The following is a 19,077-nucleotide window of genomic DNA, read 5'->3' as shown; positions in this document are numbered from 1 at the left end:
CTAAGTTTTCACAAATGCTACCAAAGGCATCAATTCTTTACCTGAACCTTATTACCTGAATTTCTATTCTGGACTACAAAAGTTTTAATAAAGTAATATATAAAACATTAAATAAAGGAGATAAAATACCTAACATTTATATAAGCAGATAGTTCAAATCTAATTCTGTCATTAATAGGTATGTACCTTGGACAAGTTCATTAACATCACAGAATTTCCAGTTCTTTCATCTGAAAAAAAAAATGAAATAATAATTCTTATCTGCCATCATGATAGGAATTAAATTTGATAGTATATGTGAAGTCTCTAGAACACTGAATTGATGCACATGAATCACTGATATTTTTATTGTCTTTATCAGATCAATACAATTTTGAAATGATCAATGATCTAGAACTGGGGTTGACTTTTACCGCTTCAGACTTCCTTGTTGGATATTTTTACACACTTTCCTGAACACATTGTTCAGCTCTGTATGTTTATACTGCACCCTACAAGAAGTATGAGTATTATTCCTAAGTGGCAAGAACATGACCTCTGTTTCCGGATTATTCTTCACCTGCCTAAGTAGACCTCCTTGCTTATTAGTATGGCTTCCTCACTCACTACATCCTTACCAGACTCTGACTCTGGGCTCCTCAGTCCTCAGTGTTTAACTCTCCGGTGTTCTCAAACTCTGTTTGTCTGCATTTTGTTTTCTCTCCAGTATGATAAATGCATCTCCCAGTAGCCCCATTTGGGTCCATTAGAGTTGGAACCCAACTTAACCTCTATCCACACAATGCTACCAGGTTTTATTATCCACACTGCAATTTACCACTTTTTAAGTGACCAATTCAATATAATTTAGAGCTCCTCTTCTCTCTTATCTTCCATGTCAGGGCTGCAGGGATTAACAGGCAAAAGAAAAGTAACCAGATTCTGTAGGTATCCAGGAGGTCGAACACATTATTCTTCTCCTAGACACAATAATTCTGATCTCTGTTCTACTTGAAAAATCAATAATCACAAAAAATAGATAAAAGAGCCTAAACTATATCACAATGAACATTAGATTCACCTAGGGAGATTCATAAAATGCTTCTGCTTGATCTTAGCCCAAAACAGTTAAATAAGAATCATTTGGGAGCCAGTATCCAGAAAGAAGGTGAACATGTGCAGATCTGCTTACTGAGGCTCCCATGCATTCTTACTGACATGGCCACCAACCTGGCTTCCATCTGAGCAGACTAAGGTTTCAGGCTCTTGGTATCTGAACAGACTGAACAGTTCCTGGGCAATGCCATTATGAATGCGTGTTTTCTGGGCTCTGAGGGAAACTCCTTGGCAGTGGCTGTGGCAGATTCTAGGACAACAGGTAATATAAAACCCTGCAAGTTTGATTGACTTTTATTTTAAGACAAAGTAAGTCAATAAAATGCATTTTGGAAGATTAATTTAATCCGTGTTTTGTTCTTTGTGATAATAAAACCTTATCTGAGAATTGCTGTGAAACTTTTGTGAGTCCCTTTGACCATTTTGAAACTTCAGGCAAGTAGAAAATGAAACCATTTATTTACCAGAGTGATAAAACATGCACGCTTCACATGCAGTCTCTATGCAGTTTTTCTTTAAACAGCCTAATGGTTTCTTTAAGGTGCAATTTAAGGAACTGATACCAATTCAAGTTACTTGAGCTGTGTTTACATTAAGACTTAATTTCCTTTCTTAAGTACTTTAAACATAGTAGGTTCAATGGTGCTCAGTGCATCTAGACACTCAATAAATGCTTTTGGATCATGATAATGACAGAGTTGATTTTAACCTGGGTGTTCCCTCTCTTCACTTAACACTGAAGGTCTTACTGAAGATCAGACCACAGGTTGTCTTAGCAGTTTTATTTTTTTCTCAAAATTACATAATGCGGTTGTTATGTAAGTCTATTTCTTCTTTGTCTTCATTTTCTCAATGTCAAATTTAAAAAGGAGAGATGGTGCCTTTTCTTAATCCAAGCTGAAATCTTCTATCAGTAAGACAGGTAATACATCCTTTTAGGCTGCATGTCTTGTTTTTCTTTTCCTCACTCCCCTGATCTTACTGAATAGCTGCTCTTCTGTTTAGAAGCAGTGTTCCCACAGGTAGTGCTATGAAAGGGGGTTTGGGAGTCAGAGGTCAAAGGACTTGCTTTCATGTATGTAGCTCTAACTGTAACCCAATGCATCCCTCTCCCCTGAGCAAAGCATTTGTCTTCTCAGCATGAATTGTCTACACGCAGAGCAGAGTGGGACCCTGCATAATGCTTGAAGATCCACATTTGGAGAGTCAAAACTCACACTTGAGATTTAACTGTATTACAGTTGATGAGAAAACAAATATTGAACCATGCGAGTACCTTGTATACTTCGAAAATTTGAAAATACTGTCTTAAGTTTCAAAGAGTAGATCTCAAACATCTTACTTGACTACAGATTGCATGCAAGAACGAGTTATGCACAGCTAGCTGTTGCAGTGGCTTCCCTATAAAACAAAGAATAGCCAAAAACACTACACAGACCCCTTCCAATCAAAGAGCCTGAGCTTTAAAAGTTAACTTTACTGCCTGATTCTGAAGTTTTCATTTTCCTTGCCAGACAGGTTCAAAAAGAATGTCTGTTTTCATTTCATCAAGCTTAATCCATACATAACATCCTTTCCCACTATTTACTAGACTATAGCTATCAAATGAAGATATGATGTCTGTGTTTGGGTTAGTTACTTTAAATTCTAATGACCATGATGTAATCACTGTAATCAAGAAAAGCTTGTCTGTCTTTAGATTTAGGTCCTTTGCCATTGGCCTGGCACACTTTTGAGCCTTTTCATTAAGCTAACCACAATTTTGCCTAATTTGTAATTATCAGTGAGCCTGCTTTACAGTCTTGTGGCCCCAAATTAAAGTTTGTTCCATTGGTTTTGTTGTGGTGGTTGTCATTCTGGCAAAACACTTTACAAATATTTGGATAAGAAAACTTTATCAGCAGTACATTTTTTACTATACTGATGTGTTTGTGCAATTTTGTGTTTTTTTTTTCAAATTATGCATTTTTTTACAATTATATCTCAAGCAGAGATACTCCTCTGCCCTAGTAAATGTTTAGAGAAACCTGGACATTTAGGAAGAAGTTGGAAAAAAAAGATGAAAGTTGTAATGAGTATATACATGAATGTAAAATGGTTTTCTTAAAATCTTCGTTTCTTTGTGTTTTTTAAACAATAAAAGTTTTCATAAATAAAATGGAAATCATACACATTTTCCTAGTACGAGGAAAGTTTAGCTATTGTAAAGAAAACCTACATGCTATCCCTATTCTAGGCACCAACTTTCAAGAATTATAAGATTATTCTTTTGGTTGTTCACTAAAAAGAAAACATAAAACCCTCTTTCTCTTTTTTCCAGAGAAAAAAATACTTGCTAATGAATTTGGAAATCAAGGGCCATAAATGATTTTGGTACAAATAACGACTCCAGTTGATAAAATTTTGCTACTCAAATCCACTTAAAGCTCATTTCATGAGAAATAGCCTAGATAACACCACCATTTAGCTACTTTCCTGACATGGCCCTAAACCTATGAAAATCTGTCCCTGTACTTATTTTGCACATATGGGAAAAATTTTTTTTTCTTTTTTTTGTCATCTAGGTTGTAAGGTGAGTAGACCAAACGGGGAAGGAGAGAATGATTTAGTTGCTAAGCAACAGATTGGCAAGGACCAGGGATTTTTCAACTAAGGCCTGATAAGCTTTCAGTAGTGTCCTGGGAATGCGATAGAGAGAGGGAGTATTCTTGAACTCCCCTGTGCCTTTTTTTCCACTTCTTTTAAACTGAAAGCTGTGGGGCTATTCAAATAGGAACATGAATAGTTTTTCTTCACAGTATGTAAATATGACTGTGGAAGACTAAACTTTCTAGTTTCCCGTGATGCCTTTACTTCTTTGCCTCAGCAATGGCAGAATTATAGATGGGTGGTCATCACTAACCCCCACAGGATACCATCCAGCAAGGTTAAGTAATTAACCCACATTAATTAATCACTAGGTTGGTTGAATAAGTGGATTGCCATGTATACTCTAGTACAATAACTTCTTGGTAGATGCTGCTTCATTTTCCCCAATTAAAGCAATTCACGAAAGCCAACAAAAAGAAAGAGACAGCAGCATTAATTCAGCTTATTTAAGCTAAACACTCTTTAGAACTTATTTCATACTGGTTTTAATTAGGTAATACTTTAAATGCCTGATATGAATGGCACCAATAGAACTAATTTCAGAATGGCAACAGTGACTTAGTCTCAGGAATTGAAGTGAACAACAATTTTCCTAGGTGGGAATGGTGGAAACTGAAATAGAATACAACCAAATATGATAGATATAATAGGGTGTCTAGGTTAATTGGTGTAGTACATGTCTATTACAAAAAGTTGTTGTGGAAGCCATGCCCGTTAACCTTTAACCCTACGGCCTTATTTAGCAGTTAACTTGCTTACCAGCAGGATATCTTTGTGATTTCTTAACTAGGTCTAAGCATAAAGAAGTAAAGTCCTGACAGTGTGACAGGAAAGAGAAAAAACAATTTCTCATGTTTCCCAGAACATATTTCTCATGGCAATAAGTTCTTCTAAGAGAATTCTGGTAAACTGAGAAAAAAAAAAATGCCATGTTTTTAATTTATACTAAGTGATAAGAAAACAACTCTGTTTCAAGATTATCAAGTTTTAAGACACAAAATTTTGAAGAACTACGGACCAAGAAATTCAAAGAACCATGAAATTTAAGTGCATGCTTTTAATCTTTATTAACTTCTAGTAAATGTTCATTATGTGTTTTTATGTGTGTATACATGCATGAAATTGAGGTGTAAATTGATATAAATTGCATTTGTGCCTAGATTTTGTTTTCAATTTAAATGAATAAATTTTTTAAATTGACATTTTAGTGATACCCTTGAAAGAAACGGAGCTATTCTTCTCTGACACAAAACCAGGATTCTGAGTCCCTAACCTAAGGAGATACAGATGATGTGGGTAACTTGGACAGATTTCTGTGGCGCCATGGGTTATACCACTTCATCATATCTTCTCCATTATTCTAGTGATCTGTTATTTAATGCCCCAGATGTTTAATTTACTTTTTTTGTGTTTACGTGTTTTACTCCCCAGATACTGTTATCTCCTTATGGGAAAGGATCCCAGCAGCATCCAACACAATGCCTTGCGTACAGTGGCATCTTAAGGAAATATCTGTGGTCTTGGTTTGACTTAACTCTTACGCTCTAAGGCTTTTGTGAGGCTATGAAGAGACTGGGAGTATATGAGTGCGTCATTCACAGGGAAAGGACCTCAAACATCATGAGGAAAGGAATGGGGTCAGGCAAAGACAAATGAAGAAACTATAGCTGTGTCTGAAGAGGAGGAAACTTAGAAGATAATGAAAGGTGAGGCAGAAAATATAGGTTCAGTGGCCAGTGTGGGAGGCTGGGGTATAGGATTAAAGCACATATTTATCTTTTGGATGCAGCAGTCACAAATCCAATGCCAAAGAATACCAGCGAGCTACAGGTCATGAATGAAGCCGGCCTGGTAGAGACAAAAGTATAGCAGTGGCAAAGTGGAGTACGTCGTCCACGAAATGGACACCCAATAGTCAGCTCTAGCAATTAGTGACATTTAGGAATCCAGGCACCATACTGCCAGACTTCCAAATCTTTTCAATACTAGCTAGAACTCCATTATTTTGTGAAATAGTCTAATTTTTAAAGATTACCTTCATTTAAAAAAAACCAACACCCTATCTAGGTCAAATAAAACATATTTATAATCTTGATACAATTCATGGACTATCAGTTTGTCACTCCCAACGTCTGCAAAGAGAAGTTATGGAAAAAACTTACCATTTTGTTTTTTAAAAGTATAGGGAATGAATTTTTTACTGCCACTTTCCCACAGAGTAAATAAAGGACACAACAGGACATCACATGACACACTTGGCAACTCAGGTATAGTGCTGCTGCTCAAGAGACGACCAGCAAATTTAGCAATTTGTCCAGAGCCGTGATCAAGTATAGGTGAGACAATAGTCCTGGAATATGCTGAGAAAATGCAGCTCCTTTATTCAGCCTTTATTTAAGCTGATATTCTTCCCTAGCTCCCACCTACTGGTTGGGGTTAATTGCAGGGGAGTTAAACTCTGGCTTTATCCAGTTTAAAATTCAGTCTGGGGCACATATATAAACTGTGTCTTTGGGTGGTAGCTGCCATCTTATATGATTCCTAGGCTCTTTGTCTCCTAAACCCTATACACTGGCTACATCCACTTGTTTCTAGCACAATGTTCCCAATCCACCTGGTTTCTGGGCACCCTGCTGGCTTCTGTTTCTAAACATCATAGCTGACTAGCTCACTGTCCATTCTTTGGGACAAAGGGATTCTCCCTGGGAACATGCGCCATTGAACTTCACTGATTTTTCCCCTCAGTTAAAACAGGTGTCATACCCAGATGTCTGCAAGTCTCCAGCTAGACCCTGGCCTGATGGTCCATTTCGGCCTCTGCATAGCTCACCTCATCCCTCCTAAAAGGCCTGCTGAACTTCCCTGAAGCCAGAGAGAAGAGGTTTTCTTTTATCTCTATGTCATACCTGTTTTCTACCATGAAAGTGCCTTGTTGGGCACACAGAAGTGACATCCCATCTACACCAAGGTCCAACTGTATGTATGGGTCCTCCAGGCTGAATCTTTGATATCTAAATGTGAGCGAAAGAAATACAGACAACCCTTTCTCTTCCCCCCAAACCTGGTTTGAAGCCTATTACCTTCTCGCAAAAACACAGCTAAATATCGTTTAAGCCTCTCTCGTTTTAGAAATGTGTCTAATTGACACACCACCCTTCACACTGAGCCCGATCTCCAGAGACAGGGAAATGTCCAAGCACCATAAGCATGAAAGTCATTCATTTAGAAATGCAAAAGGGAAAAATCACACCACAAATTCCAAAAATTCACCTGTGTTCCCTAAGTTTTGTGGGGAACTACAGAAATCAAAATTAAGTGAAGCCACATTCCCTTCATCCCAAATTTACCAAACTCCTTTTGCAAATCCTGTTTCTCCAGTTTCTTCTCAAGGCAATTTTTAAACACTCAGGGCTTGCACATTGCAGGTCTGATATAAATATGCCATGAACTTTTTCTGATACCAGGAACATGGGTTCTGAGGCTTTTAGACATATTGAACGACTTATCTTTTCACTCCAACTAATTTCTACTCTCTGAATCTAGAAGGCACTCAAAACACAAAATGATTTAATACAAATGATGTAATGCCATGTATATATTTTAGGCTTTTCCTTGCCAAAGTTCCATTTAAAAAAAAAAAGAAGAAAGAAAGAAAGAAAAAGAAATGATTCTCAGAAGACACTGCACGCGATGAAAGCTATTTATATCCCTCCACCACTCCCCCTTTGCTCAAAATGAAAACCTCCTCTTAAAAGCTTGTCAACAAATGTCTCAGAATGGTACAGTAAAGAATCCTTGTTTTTAATGTGTCACAGTTAATAACAATTCTTGCATTTACTGCCTCCATAAAAAACAAATATTCTCTGATTATGTAAACAAAATCAACATTTGAAACCCCAGTGCGTTTATGTTGTTTCAGGAATATACCAGCAAACCAAGATTATGTGCTGAAGGATTTGAGGTTAATGTAGTTAATTCAAGTCCATTCACCTACAGATTTTGATTAGGCAGAGAAATTAGTATATAATCTATACTAATTTAAGGACATGGATATATCTTCACAGTGATATGTGAAATTAATTTTATTCTTAAAGGAAAAAAAGAAAACATACACAATTTCCCTCAGTATTAATCCCCCCAAATTAACAAACTGTTATTGCAATGAAAACTGTGATATTACGAAGAATTGTAACTAATGAATGGACATAAAAATAGTGAAAGCAACGTTTAAGACGTTTGCTGTTCTTATTTTAGAAGATGACTGCACAAAGCCAGCCTAAAGAGGGGGATAAGATTTCACATTTTATTGGCGTTTAGGGAAACTTTATACTCTGTCTCTGGAAAATCAGAAAGGGAAGTGGTTATAAGGAATCCACATAATAATGTATGGGAAAGCCAACTAGAATTTACAAGGGAGGGGACTCTGCTGGTGAATCAAAGAGCTGCCAAGTCACATGTTGCACAATTTATTAATCGTGGGCTGCTCCACCAGCCAGCAGTTTCTCCATTTTCTCCTCATTTATGACTCTATTCCCACTAAGCCAGTAAATTATTTTTGGTGCAAAATATGTGTTATGAGTGAAAACACAACACAGGACAAAATGAGAAGAAAGTAAACATTTGGCAGCTTTCAAAAGCAGGTGGAGCAGGTCCAAGACTGTACATTGTCTGCATTTTGAGATTTTGATTTTGGCCGGGGAATAGTATTTTGTTGTTAAATGCTACACAAATCTCAGTTTGGTCTTCAAGGAACAAGGACTCAGCATCGTTTTGAAGTCCAATTACTGGGGATCCGCTGGCACTAAGAAATGGTATGTGCCCTTGACCCTGCTCCAGTTTCCCACTGTGACTGCAAGTAAAAGAGGTTTATAGACAACTACTGACAGAAAAGATTTTTCCAACAGTCCTCTTGAAGATTCTCTTTAATTACTTTGAAAAAGCCAAACACATATGTTTTGCCACTATTGTGTTCTACCCGGGCACGAATTTCTAATTTAAAAAAATATAAGGTCATCTATATAACCTCTTTCCTTGAGAAAAAAAAATGATCTTTATGCATGCCTAATATTTTAAGGCGCTGCATGTCTCAATGCACGAGATTTTCTAAACCTGCATAATATCAGACAGGAGGTTTGCCTTAGGGCTTCTCACCCTGAATGCCACTTTACCATCAATCCAAAGCTAAGACACTGCTGACGATGGTGATTTAGGTTAAGCTGGTGGTGGAGAGGAAAATCCTAAGAATTTGTGTAATACTTTTTCCTCTAAATGAAATGCAATGGACTGAAGAAACAATATCTCCCTTCCAAACTCTATCAAATGCTTTTTCCCCATGATAAGCCTGCATGCCACAGTGCTCTATGGCCTCAATTAATCTCACTGGAAGAGGGCTACAAAAAGGTATGTCCATCTATCCCTACACTCACCAGAAAAATAGTATTTTTAAAAAACATTCTGAATGCCCACTATCTGCCTAAGTAAATAGGACAGAGTTCAGACAGACAAAGAGCCCCAAAGCAGTGTACGGCCTCATGGCTGTTGGGCAATTGTCAGTGCATCTCCTCCTGTCAGTTGCGCTCCTGATAGCAAGTACTTGCAGATGTTCCGCAGCTTCCTCCAGTTCCCCCTCCATATCCCTCCGCTCCCCCAAAGGGGAGGAGTTGGATTCCCCAATCATACACACTACCTCAAATCCCTTCTGTATCCCCCCTCTATCTTTATCCACTACTCGTTCCTCATGGCTGCTGTGAACTCGTGCCAACTTTCCACAATGACTGTCCCCATCTCCACGTTAGCTCTCATCCCTTCCTCCTCAAGGAGTCCTGCTCTATCCTTATCACTTCTCTTTCACTTCTGCACTATCTCTACTCCTTGTGGAACACCGCACTTTATTTACAAATGTAATCAAACCATCCTTACATACAACACCTCTCTTTACCCACTCCCCAATCGCTCCAGAAGTTTTTAAGATTCACAGAATCTTAGACTTCCAGAACATTAGAGTTGGAAAAAAACTTAAAACTCTTTATTCTAATTAAATCATATTACAAATAAAGGGAAAATCCCATGCCCTTGTTAGTCCTTCCTCTATGCTCACAATTTTAACAAATCCATTCAAAGGTAATGAATGATTCACAATTATTTTTACTTAGTCTTTATCTTTTCTGGCTTTGCTATTTTTGGTAATTGCTTCTTCTCAGAGAATCATTTCCTCCCAATTACCCAGAACCATATATTTATTCCAACGCACAGTCATCTGGGATCATCCCAGATTCACACAGCTATCACCAGCCTTCCCATCAAATTTCTACCCCAAATTCTTAGAACCATCCATGATTCCCTCCTTCCTTTCATTTCTGTTTTTTAAAAATAAGAAGCAGTTATATCCACCCTGTCCTTCTTTTCTACTGACCTTTATGGTTTTAAAAATAAGAAGAAATTATATCCACCCTGTCCCTCTTTACTGCCCTTTATGGCTTTCGTTTTCTCTTCATGAACTGCTGTACTAGTCTCCTAAACAGTATCCTCACAGTTGTTTTCTATCCTCCCCAGTGAAACTCTGATATGGTTACTTTACCCTAAAAACCATTCTTAAGCATAAAGCTCCAACTCCCAGTGCAGGTGCCAACTACATAAACTACAATACCTAGCATTCAAAGCCCTTCTGCATCTGGTCCCAATTTTTATTTCAAGTTCATCATTCACTAGTGGTGTTTTGTTTTGTTTTGTTTTTTTGAACCTTAAATTGTAGTCAAAATGAGGGACTAGATGTTCTATAAATATATTCCATGATTTCTATCTGTACACCGCGCTCCTCTATTACATCCATTTCTAGTTTCCTGTATTTCTTTCCTGCACCATCATCTCTGTTAACTAAAAGAATCTCACTCATGTAGCCCATCCCGATCATTCACAGACAATAGAGCTTTCTCTCTTTGGGAAGTCACCGCACTGCACATTCCATTTGATGCCACCTACAATACTCTGTCTTATCTTTGAGACACTTGGCTCCTTGCATCATTCCTATCTGAGAGTAAAACTGAGGCTCGAAACTGTTTGATTTTGTTCCTTCCAGAATTCTTAGCACAGTGTCTTGTGTTTAGATATTTAGCTGGTTTAGGTGTTGTCTTACAGGTTCTAGAAAACTCAACATGTTTTAGACTAACCACTCACCCCACACCCCAACCTAATCCCTCACTAAAATTTCTCTTTACACAAAATACCTAGACTGGGCTAATGGTTCCACCAGTGATTTGGTAATCCAGCCCAAAAAGCAAAAGTCTTCTTAAATTTCTTACCTTTCAGCATAATTCCCACCAATCATTCACACTGGTAAACAAGTCTTGTTGATGTTCTAGTCAAAGTTCCTTATTAATCTCTCACTTTTTTCCATCAATACCCCTCCATCTTAGATCAATTCCTCAATATTTCTTACTTTAACCATTGCCATAGTCTGGAAACAATGTCTAACTTCTCCTTTGGAACCTGTCTTCCAAGCTGCTACTAGAGTGATTTCTCTAAATAACATAACTGATTGTTTTATACTTCCTCAAATCTATCCAGGCTCCCTATAACCTACAGAGGAGTGTCCAAATTCTTTGAATGGCTTGCAAAGTCTTTCACAATCTGGCCTCTCCCTTCCATTTTATGCCACCAGTTTACATATATCATGCAAAACTAGAAAAATCTTGGGATGCCAGTCACCCTTGCTTAAGTAAATTCTATTCATTCTTCAAGACTCAAATTGATCCTCCTTCTGATATACATCATAAAAGAACATAGCATATTCTTTCTCTGTCAAATCACATAGTAACTTAAGTTTACTTGTCTATTTTTACCAAAGATAGAGAATCCCCCCAGACTGGAATATTGTCAAATTTTAATTCATATATATAGAGTCTAACAAAATACCTGGAATATAATATCTGTAGAATTAAAAATGTATGAATTAAAAACAAGCACATAATAATTCAGCTCTGATTTACGCTAGACTACATGTACTTACAATAGGCTGTTTATGAGTTCAAAAACAAAATTAAATAAGGTATTGTTTAGGCATACAGATTTAAGTTAAAAGTAAAAAACAAACAAGAATACAGTAGGGGTGCCTGGGTGGTTCAGTTAAATGTCCAACTCTTGGTTTGGGCTCAGGTGATCTCAGGGTCAGGAGATCAAGCCCCACCTCCGGCTCCATGTTCAGCATGGAGTCCACTTGAGATTCTCTCCCTCTCCCTCGGCCCCTCCCCCTCTCTCTCTCAACTAAAATAAATAAAATCTTTTTAAAAATGTGCCCATTCATGTACCAACAATGACAGAGTGTCATGAACCAAGGATTATGATTAATCTCATTTAAGGGGGTGTTTGGAAACCATGTTAGGCATCAGATTTCTTTGGCTACTAATTAACAAAAAACCACAATAGTTATTTTAATATTTAGATCATAATAATCATGTTTAAAAAGGTGATGTTTTTATAGGCAGATGTACTTTTTCACTATATTCTTTTTGATCTATAGTGCCATTGGGGAAAAAATATGAAAGCATGGTAGAACAGACAGACCAGCACAAATGTGACCATGCAGGAAAATACATCTACCCTAATGTTCAAATTTGTATGTGGAAATTTACCTATGAAATGGATCTCTTCTCTGAGGAAAAATAACTACAAGAGAAAGAATAATCACAATTAAGTATTCTCCTGGATACACTAGTTAGATTCATTCAGTCAATCGCCAAGCATTTTTTGAGAAACAGCTCTATTCCAGGATATATTAGATTGCTGGGGATACAAAAATAAATAAAACAGAAGCATACACAGGCCAAAGCTTTCTCTTGTGTCACATTTGTATCTTGGAAAATTGGCTTATCAGCAGCTTGACAGAGTGTAATTCATAGAAATAATTTTCTCTTCAGCCCAATTCAAGTGGAATTCTGGAAAATTTGTGAAACGATCTTTATATCATTCTGTTTAATTGAAAAGAATGAATTGTTTATGACACCTTAATTCCCACTATACAAAATTTTTTTTTAACTCTCTAACACAGAATTTGGTAATTTTTAAACTATCATTATAGGCTCATTTCTTGGAAAATTAATATTAATTGCAGCAATAGCAATTAAATCTTTAAGTTATATTTTTAAAGTCTTATTCAGCAATTTATAAAGGGAGTTTTATATAATTTTATTTAAAATGGAATAACTTCAGTCCACTTTACAGTGATTTTTGCAAACATTGTTTAATGTGAATCAAACTGTAAATAATGACTTCTTGTTTTTGGAATTTTATACTAATTATTTATAGACCTTTCTGAGATGTATACAGTACACACCCATTAATTGTTTATTGTTGATATCATTCATAAGAAATAAAAAGTGATGCAAAACTTCATTCAAATGACAGTGAAATAAAATATATGTACCTTTGAAGACCAGAAATGTGAAAAAGTATAAATAAAACTCACTACAGATTTTATACCAAGTAATATTATCTGGGTAATATGCATGGGGGGAAATGTTGTAAGTTGTGTCTAGTATAGTGAATAGCATAAGTGAGTAAAAGATTCAGCTCAGCATTGTTTTATGGTAAGTAAAGAAAGTGAAGGAGACAGTGACAACAAAGCAGAAAGGTGGGATTGAGGTAAATGATAAATGATCTGATTCTTTTTACTTTTATTTTACTAGTATTTAACATGTATTTCACAATTACCATATGATTCACAGGTGACATGCTTTGGAGGGGGAATCCATGCTTAGTAGATGAAAAACTACTATTGATATAACATAACTCAGAAGTGGCATGTATAGCCTAAGTCATCTAAGTCATCAAAACTTCATAAAAGGAAAAGAAAAATAAAAAGAGGGAAGAAAGGAATGATAGTTTTGTTGTAAGGATAAGCCTATGAGATTTCAGTGATTTATCATAATGGAAAGGCAGTGAGTAAAGAGAGAAAAATGAGAGCTTTAGCAGAAAGTACTTAGCATAAAACTTCAAAGAGACTTTCCATAATGTCTGTGATCCTAGTTATAAAGAAAAAAGAAAAGAAAATATCCATCTACTTAAATCTAAAACAAATGGTCATTTATATGGCATAAGTACTCTTTGTCCAAGCAGGAGGGTCAAACCTTAGAAAAGAAAGAAGATAACGATTCCTTCTTTAGAACACAAGGAAAACTCGATTTCATGGTTACACTTTCTAATGTTAGGAATGCAATATCTCAGCTTCAATATTCTACATTCTCTGCATTTTCAGTTTTGAGAACTGAACAAGACAAATCTATACACATCCTTATGATCTACATGGGTACATTTGTTTCTCTTCCCAAACATAACATATCACTAATTCTTAAGACATCAGGAGGTAAGAGAAGATAGTTTTGTTTTCCCTCAATATCTTCATGGGTATATGGCCAAAAAAGTGACACGTGATGATTTATAAAGAGTTGGATATTATTTTTTTGAGTTGAACATTATTTTAAATATGAATTGGTAATTTCAGCGTTGTTATTACACCTTAATTTTTCAAAACACATATATCAACTCATTTGATCATCATGGCAATGCGGTGATGTGCTTTGTTCTATTACAAATAAAAACGCAATGACAAAAACATTAAATGACTGACCTAAGAACTCAAACTTGTCAAGGACAAATGTTCCAAGCAGCCAGGCGCCATATGATCAAAGAGTACATTTTGAAAAGACATAAAAGCTTTTCCCATTACCATCAGGGCGAATTCAGATGACCACTCAGACTCTTGTCACTAATTTAGGAGACCTGTCTTGGGAGGTCACCTCTATCTTCATCTTGTGAGTCAGTGTCATGTAACATTCAGGTCAACCTCTTAGTATTTGTGTTCTCCCTCATGCTAGCATCAGATGATCACACAACTATAAAAATTATACAAATAGTATACATTGACTACGGAAAGATGAAAGGCAAAACAGACTGAGTCATGATGCCTAAAATATACTTTGAAACACCTCAGCATAAGCAATGTGATACAGTTCATACATATTACGTAAGGTAAGGCAACACCCAAGTGCCCAATCAAGAATACCCAGTCTTTACACAGAAAGATGCAGCATACTATGAGAATGGGCCAGACTTGAGAAGTGGCTACCCATCCCTCTTAAAATTTCTGTCTTTGATCAATAGCCAAAGTTTTGCTAATTTGATTACTGGATATCTAAAATGGGTTTTTATTGGTGAAACTAGTGACATATCTTGTTAATTGAGTGACGAAATGAGCATCATTAATGAAATTAGAAGTAATCAAGATATATGGATTGCCCAAAATAATTTACAGTTTTACTACTGAAAATGGGTCCAATGTCCAGCACCATAAACATCACCTGGGAGCTTATCAGAAATGTAAAATCTCAGGCTCTGCTCTAGGCTTGCTGTATCAGAATCTGCAAGATCCTCAGGTGATTCACATATACTAGTTTAAAAGCATTCCCATCCTTTATGAGCAAGCTAAAAATGAACTCTAGCAAGGCCTATAATTTATACTCTTAGGAACACTGCCTTAGGCTCAACCCTCAGGGGTCTGTTCAAACATAACTTTGACCAAAAGAATAACATAATGTTGTTCTGGAATTTTGCACCTGCCTTAAGTAAATCTTATATTCAGAGTGCTAAACAGAATACATAACAGGGCAAGGAGCTGTGATTCATGAAACTAAAAAATGAGCTAATTATATATACAGGACAGACTTACTTTATACCTATTGCCTCAGTGTAATTACAGTTGACCCTTGAACAAAATGAGCTTGAACTGCATGGGTCCACTTATACATGGATTTTTTTTTTCTATAAATATAGTACAGGGCTGTAAATATGTTTTCTTTGCATATGGTTTTCTTAATAACATTTTCTTTTCTTTATATTAGTTTTTTGTAAGAATATAGTATATAATACATTTAACATACAAAATAAGAGTTAATTGACTATTTAGGTAATTGGTAAGACTTCCAGTCAACAGTAGGTTATTAATAAATTCTGGGAGAGTCAAAGTTATATGTGGATTTTCAACTGCACCCTTAAGTTCTGTGTTGTCAAGGGTCAATTTTACTAATAATGTCCATTTCACTCTCAAAGGTTTCTGGGTTTACATGATAAACTATGCTGTCAATCTAACTATCAAGTCATATGAATCTTCACTTAAGTGCTTGCTTCTTGGTAATAGGCTCCCACATTGGTAGTTTTTATTATGGACATATGGGATAAGAGATGGGGAATTTTGGGGCGCCTGGGTGGCTCAGTCGTTAAGCGTCTGCCTTAGGCTCAGGGCGTGATCCCAGGGTCCTGGGATTGAGCCCCACATCAGGCTCATATACTGGGAGCCTGCTTCTTCCTCTCCCACTCCCCCTGCTTGTGTTCCCTCTCTCACTGTCTGTCTCTCTGTCAAATAAATAAATAAAATCTTAAAAAAAAAAGAGAGAGAGAGAAGGGGAATTTTTCCTTTTGGACCTCTGGCATCTATGACGTCTCAAGATTATCAGTTTGTTCTGCTATCCTAATATGTCATCCTATCTAAAAGAATTATCAAATATGGTAAAGGTGTTAGTGGTGGATTTAAGAATATAAAAGAAACCAAATGTACTTTCAAATTTAGAGTCTGCTAACTCTTAAAGTCTGCTCCTCTACAAAATGTTTCATAATTTTAAAAATAAGATGGGATAGCATTTCCTTTCAATTTGTAATTTGTTCAGTTTCCTAAGAGGTTTTCTTTAAAAAAAATTATAAATAGGAAAAAAATAAGATGGGATGGAAGATGCTCCCGTTCTAAAATAAACACGTTGATGTGGAAGTAAATCAAGATTAAATTTTAAAATGTCTTAATCCAAAAAATCTTATTCTAAAAAAAAATCTAAAATACTTGCTTATTTACCCAGCCACATATATGCTAGCATTAAATCAACCACCAGAATCATAAACATTTTAGCCAATATTAAATCTTAATCAACGTTTTCAATCTTTACCATAGTGTCTTACACAATAGTTAAATTAATGGAATTTAAATGCTTCTTAAGTACAAAAATTTAACCATATTATCTAAACCAAAATGCATTTGTAGCAATGTAATTCAAGGCCAACATTCTAAGTTTTTGTTTTCTGAAAGTAAATAAAATGGTTTGGAGGTCTTAAATAGATTCTAGATCTGTGGTACAGTTTTGGCAATGAGAAGTTTTCCTGGTACATCAGTGTTACCATAATGGTTAAGGAACTTATGAACATAGCATTTGTGGTAGCCAGTTTACAATTGAGAATCGAAAGATGCATTTTCAGAATCATAAATAAAGCTAAATACCCTCTTATTCAAGAGAAGGAATATCCAAAACCTGACCAATTGTACAAGGATCCCAATTAACGAAGACATTTCTTACTAGTGTGCAGGCCAGTATGTGATTACCGTACAATTGTGGAAGCAGATCTCCGTAGACTTACTATCTTAGACAATGCCCTTTTAATCTCAGTGAGTTTCAACCATTCTTACATTAAACGTGGCAAATTAACTTGAACATTAAGAAATAACCCATAAATTTATTTATCAGACAGGTTTACCAAGAACAAAATGGTAAGCTGATTGAAATATTGTATTGATCGGTCATAGAATTTTATATAAAAGATCATTTTCTGAGAATAGTGATAAATCAGGAGAAAAAGCTCACAACGCACTGAGTTACAATGTTGCAACTGAATGAAATGCAAACAACCATCAATTTCTCATTCCAACTCATGGCATACTCATCTCTGAATGGTTCTATATTAGTTTCTGTTAGAAATTTATAAGCCACTGCTTTCAGAATTCAACAGAATACTGATGATTGTTTATAACTGATGAAAAATGGCCACAAAACACCACAAAGCAAATCCATCTAGACAACTCTGCAGTCATACCACAATGTAGAAACAAAGGAATAATACAAAGAACTGAAACACATCATCACTTAACCTGTTTCCTTGCCTGATCAGCAATTAATGCACAGTTTAAGAGTTAAAGAAATGAATGAGTTAAATTCTCACCATTCCTGTTATAGCTGCCATATCAAACATATTGAAGATTAAGTTGCTAGAAATGCCTTTCAAAACCCAAATTTGTGAATATAAATTATCTTACCCTTCAATTTAGCAAAAGGAAACTAGTGGACACCAATAACATATATTGAATATCCACAAGAAATGGATACCCTGTAAAGAGCACTAAATCAGAAGTTAGGAGATATCACAGGAGTCTCAACTCTACTCAACTATTCTTGTTTTATTCTTAACCACTGGAAGCCTAGGCTCTAAGTAGGTTCATTTCCTAACTGAGCCACTTACTGATCATGTGGTCTCAGGCAAGTTACTCGCCCTCCCTCTGCCTCAGATTGCTCACTTGTTATATGGGCATGACCTATAATAGTTTTGTTTTGAAGAGTTAAGTGTGTTCATTCATACAAAGAGATTTAAAACAATGCCTGGCACAGAGAGTATTTAATAAATACTATTAGTATTTCTTTGACTCTGTAATGTACTTTGTTTTACAAAAATTTTAAGACAAGTGTTTCATAGGGGCGCCTGGGTGGCTCAGTCGCTAAGCGTCTGCCTTTAGCTCAGGGCGTGGTCCCAGCGTTCTGGGATCGAGCCCCACATCAGGCTCTTCTGCTGGAAGCCTGCTTCTTCCTCTCCCACTCCCCCTGCTTGTGTTCCCTCTCTCGCTGGCTGTCTCTATCTCTGTCAAATAAATAAAAACTCTTAAAAAAAAAAAAAAGAAGTACTCTATAAAAAAAAAAAAGAAAAGTGTTTCATAACAAGAATGGACTAAGTTTCCCCTTCCCCCTACAAGCTCACTTGAGTAGCTCTGATTTCTAGGGTCCTTAAACTTCAAAGAATATGTACATTCTCCTAAACTTCTAAAAATCATGAATAACAAGACAGTCATCTTCAAACCTTTTATCTTACTCAATGTTGCATGGCTGAAGCAATCATAAAGTAGTCTTATTTAAACTTGTATTTTTTTGGGTGCCTGGGTGGCTTAATTGGTTAAGTGTCTGCCTTCCGCTTGGGTCATGATCTCAGGGTCCTGGGACAGAGTCCCGCATCAGGCTCTCTGCTCAGCAGGGAGTCTGCTTCTCCCTCTCACTCTCCCTCTATGCCCCCCCTTTCTCTTTCTCTCAAATAAACAAAATCCTTAAAAAAAATAAACTTGAATTTTTCAAACAGAATATGTATCTACAAGAAAATACCAAGGGAATATATGATGCCACAAAATAGTTGTAACACATCTGTGTACAAGTATAATCATATAAAAAATTGAGGGGATATAGAAAAGCAAATCATAAACAATTT

The 19,077-nt window shown here is 36.2% G+C and overlaps 1 long non-coding RNA gene across 2 annotated transcripts in view; it reads right to left on the bottom strand.

Moving 5' to 3' along the window:
• The window catches only part of LOC113261137 (uncharacterized), a 358,028-nt gene that overhangs the window by 249,544 nt on the left and 89,407 nt on the right, over positions 1–19,077 (bottom strand). For both annotated transcript variants that reach the window (XR_008956275.1, XR_006410371.3), the window contains one exon: positions 187–230. This is a non-coding gene — a long non-coding RNA (uncharacterized LOC113261137). The remainder of the gene's footprint in view (positions 1–186; positions 231–19,077) is intronic.

Source organism: Ursus arctos, unplaced genomic scaffold (genome assembly GCF_023065955.2).
Source record: "Ursus arctos isolate Adak ecotype North America unplaced genomic scaffold, UrsArc2.0 scaffold_3, whole genome shotgun sequence".
Lineage (NCBI taxonomy): Eukaryota > Metazoa > Chordata > Mammalia > Carnivora > Ursidae > Ursus > Ursus arctos.
This window is presented reverse-complemented; position numbering and strand designations above follow the sequence as displayed.